This window comes from Amborella trichopoda, chromosome 4 (assembly GCF_054954075.1).
Source record: "Amborella trichopoda isolate Santa Cruz 75 chromosome 4, AtrichopodaSantaCruz75HAP2 v2.0, whole genome shotgun sequence".
NCBI lineage: Eukaryota > Viridiplantae > Streptophyta > Magnoliopsida > Amborellales > Amborellaceae > Amborella > Amborella trichopoda.
This window is the reverse complement of record NC_142339.1, coordinates 6,499,028-6,508,704: the sequence shown is the minus strand read 5'-3', so window position 1 is coordinate 6,508,704 and position 9,677 is coordinate 6,499,028. Positions and strand designations below refer to the sequence as shown.

The window sequence follows — 9,677 nt, the reverse complement described above, 5'->3', positions numbered from 1 at the left end:
TAGAACCCAAGTCTGGAACTTTTGTTCCCAAGTTCAGGCATTCAACGCCCAGCACCCACACAAAAGAACCGTACAAACAAGGGACACAGTGGGTTTAAAGGACCATGGCCCCGCCTTATTTCTTACTATACAAAATTGCAAGCGTATAGTGCTACAGGTGCCCCCTCAAGGGCCTGGGCTTGCGCCTAGAGTTTATATAGACCACAGTTTCTTACGTTTGAGTTTCAGATACATGGTGCCACCTGGCTGCCAGCCTCTTTCATGGACTGCCAAGGTGAGCACCGACGTGCTTCAACAATCATGGGTGACACAGACAACTGCGTGAATCCTTATGAGCCCGCCAAGATTCGAATTCAAACGTAGCCACCTGCACAACTCAAGCACACCATCTGGCCCGACATCCAGTTCATCGTCCAGTTGTGTGCTAGTTTAGCATGGGGCATAAACCCCCATGTACCATGTACCATGCGCCACACTTACCTGGTCTGGTGGGTCGGTCGGCCCAAGGCTTGGGTTCCCTCCTCGTAGAGGTTTGTTGATAAATGACCTGGACTACCAGAAGTGGTGATTCCGAACATTAAAACGGCACAAATTCTAACGGGACTACCAGGTCATTTCCTCAATAGTTTCCTGCACCAAGAGATGTTCACGCTCAGTGCCTTCACAGGTATTGTTTACAAGCGCCGCCCCCTCGCCACTCCTTCCCTCGAAAAAAAAAATAAACGAATCCTTTATTTGAAACGTATCCTTTTAAAGAAGTGGCAAAATAGTAATTTGGTAGCAGTGCGAGGAGGAAACCAATGTGTGTGAGAGAGAGAGTAGTATCATCTGACCGACCTCGAGATGTCCATTGGATATGAAAAAATAAAGATTTTTAAATCCTAAAAAATTATATGTTATATAATATATTTTTGTATCTCCATTTTTAAGAAAAGCATATAGAGAGACCATTTATGTTTTGTAGAAAGAGGTGACAATCATTTTTGCCCCTTGAATTTTAAATTGAGTAATTGTAAGAGTCTCATTGAAAAGATTCAAAGTTAAAAAATAATAATTTTTCAGATTTCATGACTATCTCAAACCATCTAATTAGACATCTAATGAGTTGGAGTGATTGTAATTGTAAGAAATAAATAGTCTCATTGTATATAATCTCCTCTTTTTGAGGTCTTACTGTGTTCATAGATTTGTACGTATGTACCTTTTTTTTCCCCAAAATTTATAATTAGGGTTGGTGTAATTTTTTATTTTTTTTGGCAACTATGAGGGTTTTTGGCACCAGAACTGCATCTTCCATTTGCATATTTACTTTTAGTTTCCGTTTAAAGGTTGGTGCCATGTTCAAAGACACCCATGTGTGATCGCATAAAAACAAGGTAATTTTTATTAATGTTATTTGTTTTAATAGAATTTAATAAATAAAATTTTATATAAAATTGTAATTTTACTTGTAGATGTAAGGTTGTAATAATCTATAGCATCTATTTTATTTAAACAACATAGATTTAAAATTATCTTAAGAGATTTGTTACTTTTTTACAGTGTCTTAAAAGATATATTAAATCTACACTATGAAATATCGTAATTTTTATTATGGAAATATGGTTGCCACGTTATATAAAATGCACTTTGTAAAACAATTGTAATGATCCTATAGGACCTTGCTACACCCATTGGCATGGGACCCCAAAGGATCATCATCAGATCCTAATTCTAATAACAAGAAAAAGATGGGGCTTTACCAGTTAACCTACTTCCAAGCCGGTAACCCGTGACCCACAAGAACTCTGTCCCACTCTATTGAAAAACACACACAAACACTCTCTCTTCACGAGCAGTTCTATCTTATAAAAATGGCGAGCTAGAGTTCTGCCTCTACCAAAGCAAAAAAACCAAAACAAATCTCCCCCGCTCTCCTTGCACGAGCATTTCTCCCTCTACGCGATCAGGGATGAGTTCTCTCTCTAAAAACTAGGGTAAAAGAGAAAGCATCTTTTTCTCTCTCTAAAAATCAGGGCATATGAGGCATAGAAGTTCTCTCTTTATAAGAGCAGCTCTCTCTATGGATGTACAGTACCAATGCAAGGCCATAGGAGCTGTCGTTCTAAAAACCAAGGGGAAGGGTAAAATAAATCCCTCTCTACAAACTAGGGCAAAGAAAAAAGGTAAATCTCTCTCTTTCTAAAACCCAGGGCAAATGTATTCTCTATATCTCTATTAATATTATGATTTCTTTCTTTAGTTTCAATGAATTACTAATCTGTGAAAGGGAAACAAGCAAGGTGCCTTCTTCTTCGGTAGAGCCACAGATTTTAGAGAGAGATGTACTTTCTCTCTATGAATGCATAGAGAGAGATGTACTTTCTCTCTCTATGAATGTATATGTGCAAGACATGTATTTTGGGTACAAAAAATAGTTACTTTTCTTTATAAGATATAAAACCTAGTCATGATGTGTATTCTAAAAAAAAGGTTATAACGAGTGGGTTGTGGATCTCTTTTTTTCTTTTTTTGGATTTTTAATGTTGTGGATTTTTGAGCTTCTTTATCAAAAAAATTGAGAAGTTCCTTGGATTAGAAAAGAGACACCATCAATTGCAGCTTAGCTGATTTTGAATGGCAAAGTATCCGTTGTAGCTTGCAATTTTTGTAGGTTCTCCAAGTGCCTTACAGTAGAGGTCCAAGAAGGATGGGTTGCCATGAATTCTATTGCTGAGAAAGACGATGCCTTACCGTAGAGGCCAAGAAGGATGGTTTACTATGAATTCAGAATTCTATCGCTAGCAAGACAATGTCTTTTTTTGAAGAAACTGAGCAAGACAATGTCCTATGTCAATCTAAAAAAATTGTTAAGGATATCTTGTGTTTTGTTTGCTTCTTAATTTGTAGTAATCCATAATGCATGACTTGATGATTATCAGCAATTGAAATTTGGTTTTATGCTTTCTATGTGCCAAAATTTCCTTGGCATTCTTCTTCTTGATGTGTTTGTGAGAGAGAGATGAGCTGAGAAGTAGTTGTTGATATGTGTATTTGAGAGAGAGAGTTACCGAATGTCCTTTGTATGGCCTTGAAAGTGCTTATGCCTTTTGCACTGATACTCATTAATTTGGTGCTTGACATGAATTTGGATGTTTGTCATGGTTGACGTTTCTCGATGGTGCAACCAAGCCTGCATCTCATTTGCCATTCCAATCCCTTGATTTTTCGGTGCCCAAAAGTTACAAGGAAACACATGGATGGAAAAACCAATCAATTTTGGCTTTGCGGACATTCCCTAATGCCTTTTTTATACAACATAAATCCCAAATCTTGTATACAACTTTTAAATCGATGTATAATAATTTGAACAAACGGAATCTGGCTTTGTTATTCATGACACAAGTAGTTCATCAACATTGCACAAACTAATTACCAAGAGAGCACATATTACATGAGATGAAATGCATACATGTCTAGAAAACGAGAGAGACGTAAAGTGATCTACAATTGTGGAGATGTCATGAAACATATGACCATTCTTTTTAGGGTGGGTGTAGAGGTAAGGTGCACCTTCAAATTTTATCATGGTATATAATTTTGATGTAAAATGTTTTTAGGATTATCTCAAAATCTATTTTTATATTTCAAAAATGGTTAAAATCAAGTAGATCTATAAACATATGAAAATCTTGAAAATGGACGGTATAGATAATATGTTGTAAAATGCACTATTTTTTGAGACTTAAAATCTTTTCATAGTCATACATTTCGATGTCGAGATGATCAATCAAAGGGTTTTTTAACATTAAAACTACCTTTCCCGATGGATTTTTGAGGGGCATCCGTGGTTGTACATTATAAGGTAGCATCCTTATATAAACTTTTTCCTTCTTTTTATAAGGAGAAGGCGGGGTACGAGTGCCACATGACTATACTTATCACAGTAAATTTTCATATGTTTATAGAGTGCCACATGATGTCATGAACTTATCACAGTAAGTTTTACAAATACAAAGGAAATGACACCATGAAACAATAATCTAGGTAACTAGCTTTCAAATATATGCTATGCAGATAGCTCCTACAATAAAAAGAAAATCCATCCCCACATAGGCTACTGCTTTTTTTTAAAAAAAAATTATTCATTGTCGTATTAATATAAAGACTAAACGAAATAACAAAGTGTTAAAAAAAATGTATTCATTGTTGTATTAATATAAAGATTAAACCAAATACAAGTGTTAGGCAGCCCAAGGGGCTCAAAAAATGTTTTACATCCAAAATATAAACAAGATATTAATATACAAAAAATGGGGGGACCATGTGCTCAAAATGTTGCCCAAAAAATCCTTGCTCCCTATTTAGCAAGAGCGTCGATGCTAAGTTGGGCTCTACCAATGAGTAGCTCCATAACAAAAGTGGGATCCATGAATGAGTAGCTCCATAACAAAAGTGGGATCTATCCACAAGAGAGCCCTTCAAAGAGAAAATTTGGCAGCACTATCAATGCCATAAGAGCACATTCAATTCCTCTAAACCCATAATTAACTCAAATGTTACGCTTATTCTTTACACCATGCTCCACACCAGTTCACTATTTTAACCTAAGTTATGAGGCCTACAAATCAAATATTTCACATTTTCTTTACACAATCCCCTTCTTATTTCCCAGTAAATTATTTCCTAGCTAATGCTGACACCAAAAAAAAACATACTTCCTAACAAATGTGACAACTCTTAACTAGATGACTTTGAAAAAGCCTCAACACTAACTAGATGACTTTGATCCAAAACTTCATCCGATAATTATTATTCATTTAAAAAGACTCCTAATATTTTTCCTTTTTTTGAACTTTAGCCATGGCTCCTAATTATAATGAGACTTAGCAATGCTATTTTCTGACACCTAGTGGACTCGGCTGGACTGCCTGGTTCATCAATAGGCAACCCTATGAGAGAATATGGGGTTAAAATTCCTCCCCAGTTTACTCGGAAACCGTAGTCTGCAGGTTTTTGAGTAATATGGGATGTATATTACATGGTAGAATTTCTAGAACATGGGTCATTTTTTTGGCATACTAGTATTGGTTGTCTCTGATTAAAATTGTGAAGAACAGACTGCAGTTACCTCTTAAAAGCAGTTAGCTGGTGTTTTAAAATCTGCTTATTGTTCGATTGATGAAGATCTTTTTTCCATTTTCATTAGAAGCAATTTTGATTTGCTTATAACCGAGACACTTGTGAAATTATTGATCTTATGGTTAATATTCGTTGTCGTTTTTTATGCTTGCATACAAGCAATTGCTTGCTTTCACACTTCAAATATATTCCAAGTTCATGTGTCGTTCTGCTGGTAGAATGCTGCTAGTCAATAATGCGATAAGAAGAAAGGATTTTTTTTAAAAAAGAAGACTAAATGACGTGATACAAAGTTGAGATTCACAGGAACAATTTATATTGTGTCCTTTTACTATCATGAAACTGTGTTTTTTTTTTAAAATCATAATTAATGTTTTTGATGGATAGCTTAAATCCCTGTAATAGATCCTATATTAAAGCCCCTAGGCCCCCTCTGCAGAAGTCCTCAAAGCTGATGTCTAAGAAGTAGGAGGAACTGTGGACTTTCTCCTTTTTTTCAGGAACCAGGAACCAGTATAGATACGGTTCTTAAAAGACATTTTTTGAGCTTTCAAATGTTCTCAAAACACAGTGAAATTGGAGCTTTCAGATAGGTTGACAGTGAAATTGAGTTATGCAATTTGTCTATTAAATTGATCATTGGTTGGGTTTTGCAATTTGTCTATCACGGGAGAGAGAAAGAGTTGGGGAGCATGGGAAGAGAGAGAGTGAAAGACACATGGAGAGCAAAAGGGAAAAATACAAGAGGGGTTTGACAGAAGGGGAAAAGAGAAAGTGAATGGAGAGAGATCTAAAAAGGAAGGATGGATTTTAGAAAATGTATGTTTGTTTAGATTTGTTTAGCCTTTATATTATTTAAAAGAAATAAAATTTATAATTTTTACCCAACATATTGTAAAATGAAGCATAAAAATAAAAATAAAGGTATGAAGATATTTTTCAATGAAATATAATCACCTGCCATTAATCCAATTAATATAATCAAATGCACAACATTCAAATATGGTCATTAGCTGCCACTAATCCAAACACCCCTTCGATTTCAACTCTTGTTCATTTTTCATAAATTTTACACCAAGAAAACAAAATGTATAAGAAATATCGACAATATATTAAAAAAAAAAAAATCGTTGCAAAGGGTGAAAATCCCTTAAATTTTGAAATAAAATTTGTGCGTATGAGTTTCTTGGCACATTCATCACCGCACATCAAGCGCATGTGGGTTTTTCTTTAGAGAGAGAGAGAGAGAGAGAGAAGGTTTTCTTGATAGTGATAAATGATTTTCTTGCTGACCCAACAAGAGCCAGGGGAGAGAATAAGAATGGTGAGCATAGGACAAGGAGAGAGAAAATGAAGAGAGAGAGAGGAGGCACAAGATTAGAATCAAAACCCAGAGAGAGCGTGTACCTCTTCGTTGTTGTGAGAGAGAAGAGATGCCCAATCTGATTTGCACCCAATACTCTTTCGCTAAGAGAGGTTGCTCCGCTGCCGATAGCTTTGGAGACGAGATAGAGGAAGGAAGGAAGGGACACAGAGATGGGCGTTTTGTCCCTGGCTCAGGGAAGACGGGAGAGAAAGAGAGCAAATTTTAATAACAGCTATGCTCTGCTCTGCTCTGCTCTGCTCTGCTCCTGTACATCCATAGAGAGAGAGACAGAGAGAGAGAGTTGCTCTTATGAAGAGAGAACTTTCGGGCCGCATCTGTCCTGATTTTTAGAGAGAGAAAGATACTCTTTTACCCTAGTTTTTTAAAGAGAGAGACAGAGAGGGCTCCTGCCGTGACCGCATAGAGTTCTTGTAGGTCACCCTTTGCTTGTTTGGGAGTAAGTAAGTTAACCGATAAAGCACCCTCTTTTTCTTCTCATGATCCAATGGTGATCCTTTGAGATCTCATGCTATATTGGCTATGGCAACGTCCTATAATAACATTACTCTTTTAAAAGAGTTTCAAATCAAATTTACACGTATATTCTATTTTTCCCTTTTTTATTTTTTCAAAGTCCCCTTAATTTGGAAATTACAAGTTTCAAACAGATTTCTTGCACATTTTGGTCAGAACTCCCAACCTCTAAACATATTCTTTTTTGGTTAAAATTGATGTTGACACTTGGGGTTTTTAACTTAAAATTTAAATAAAAATAATATTTTAGAGACTCAAGTTTCAAACCTGTCTTTTTTACTATTTATTAAACAAAATTCCAGAGGCTTTTTTAAATACCCCTAAGTAGTGGCATCTCGGTTCAGTTCATCCATAAATCCTCGGATCCGAAACTATTGAATTTTGGATCTAAGAGAACTCTTGGATGCGATCCTACAATTTGAAGATCACCATCTCTTTGAGCTCCCATCATGGAATGTCAGATCTCGGAAGACCTACTCAGAAAATTTTTATCGATCTAAAATTTTGGAAACCGCTTAAGAAGTACTAGATGATTGTCGTAAAAAAAATTAAAATTAAAATTTGAATTTTCTGATGCTTATATCTCACCTTCTAACAATTGGAGGGCTCTTTTCAATTTCAAAACATTAATTTTTTCAAGTTTATATAGAGTACAATTAAATTTTTTTTTATTGAAGTTAATCCATGGTTGAATAGGTTACGTCCTCAGAGTTTTAGGTTTGAAAATTAGTTCTAAGTAGGGTTTTACCTGAGAGAGTAAATGAACATTCGCAGGAATAGAATATCTTTTGGCCTGCACAAAATGACATTAGCACTGAAGAAGTGATGATGTCAACCCCATATCGTGCTAGTAAATTGCTTACTAAGAATGTACACAATATAATACCATGCCTGTAGAAATGGCATGTTTAGGGAACTCATGGTTGCTCTTGTAAGATATAAAACCTAAGCAGATGGAGACGATTTTCTGAGTGTAGAGAAAAGTGAGAGATGGTAAAAAATGGACTAAGGTTTCATTAGAATAGAAATGTGATATAATTACATGTTTTCCATCTATTCATTAGCAATAATTACCTGTGTCCTTGGACTATAATGGCACTCTTAGTGCTGTGATACATGGTATATACTCCACAGACTATATATAGTTTATACAACGCTATCTTGTACATATAGTTGATTCATAATTGATTTCCTACAGCTCTCTTCTCATCATTCAGCTGATTAGTCCTAGATAACCTTGAAACTGAGGATTCATTGATATTAGATGGTGCAGATATCACACACTATAATCTTTGATATACCCAAAACTTCTTTCTTTATCAAATGAAAAGGTAAAAGGACGTCTGGAAGATAATACAGTTTCGCTTGAAGACCCGATTAACTCGTTTTTTATTTTTCTCATAGTTCTCATGGACGGTCCATTGAGATTGGCTCTACAATGGACGGTCCATGATTCTCATGCACCATAACACTATAAAAATGTACATGATCATTCTCCATGGAAATCAATTATTTTTGTAAGTTCAAGGTTAGCTCCCTTTTGGTGTTCTCAATTTTCGAAAAATGAGGATCTCCATTGGTGGGTTGAACTGGATGAAAAAAGTAGGACGGAAATGATGATTTATCAACAACCAATTGTCCTCAATATATATATATATATAAAGGGTAAACTTTACAACAGCCGGTCAGCTATAATGAATAGTATGTAAGTAGAATGTGAACCATTAGTTCTTCATCATATGGTTCAGAATACACACTACTATTTAAATTTTAATTTTTTTTTATATAAATGTGATTAATATGAAAATTTGGATGCATATAACCAACACTAATGTGCACCATATAAAAATATAAAAACAATATTTTCAATAATTTAAAATGACTAAAATACCCCCATCATTTTTCAGAGGTATTTCGATCATTTTATATTTTAGAAAATATTTTTTATTTGTGCGCCGTATTTTTTAGTACATATGTCTAAAATTTCATTATGATCCGATTTATAAAAAAATAATGAAAATTAAAAAAATAATATACATTCTAAACCGCATGATGAAAATCTGATGGCTCCCATTCCACTTATATTACTATTCATTATAGCTAGCTAGCTATTGTTAGCTTTTTCCATATATATATATATATATATATATCAACGGCCCTAATCTTTTAGAAGATAAAACACATTTCTTGTTTTTTATACTTGTAGTGGAAAAATGATTTCAGCAGTTACCGGCAATTCTCGTCATTTTTCATGCGAAATGTTAAACTGGAAAAAAAAAGATACATTGGACATATTCATTCTGATCATTTTTCTTGCGAAATGTTAGGCTAGACAAAATATCATTAGAAATGTGCTTTATGCTATCCAATTTTTCTTCGTTAGATCCATACCAATATTCATCATGTTATACTGTTGGTTTTTTTTCGATATATCCCATGCTTTCGGTAGGAATGGAATGGAATGCATGGTAATATCCATACTCATATTAGAAAAGTAACTCAAGACATTTGTAGTACTCCACTTATGCTTTGAGTCCATTCCCATCTAGTTGTTTTCTTGAGGAAGATATATGTTATCGAAGCTAGACTTTATTGAAAATATTCATGCCACCCAATTATTATTTATTTTTTTTGAAGTTATCTTACCTAGTTGTTT

General features: G+C 34.8%; 1 protein-coding gene and 1 long non-coding RNA gene across 11 annotated transcripts in view; one reads left to right on the top strand and one right to left on the bottom strand.

The window, feature by feature from the left end:
* LOC18439193 (anthranilate synthase beta subunit 2, chloroplastic) overlaps window positions 1-6,762 on the bottom strand; it is a 56,883-nt gene extending 50,121 nt beyond the window's left edge. For 3 of the 10 annotated variants that reach the window (XR_016053935.1, XM_088864565.1, XM_088864568.1), the window contains exons 1-2: window positions 6,529-6,762; window positions 3,051-3,198 (exon numbers count right to left, since the gene is read on the bottom strand). The gene's annotated coding sequence lies outside the window, so the exon portion shown is untranslated. Of the gene's footprint in view, window positions 1-480; window positions 631-3,050; window positions 3,199-6,528 lie in introns of all 10 variants that reach the window. The other 7 variants (XM_011626940.3, XM_088864567.1, XM_088864571.1 and 4 more) reach the window with 4 other exon arrangements.
* Window positions 1,810-2,959, top strand: LOC110007727 (uncharacterized). Its single transcript, XR_002281856.2, has 2 exons — window positions 1,810-2,165; window positions 2,654-2,959. It is a non-coding gene; the product is annotated as an uncharacterized LOC110007727 (long non-coding RNA).
* Window positions 6,763-9,677: the final 2,915 nt, after the last annotated feature.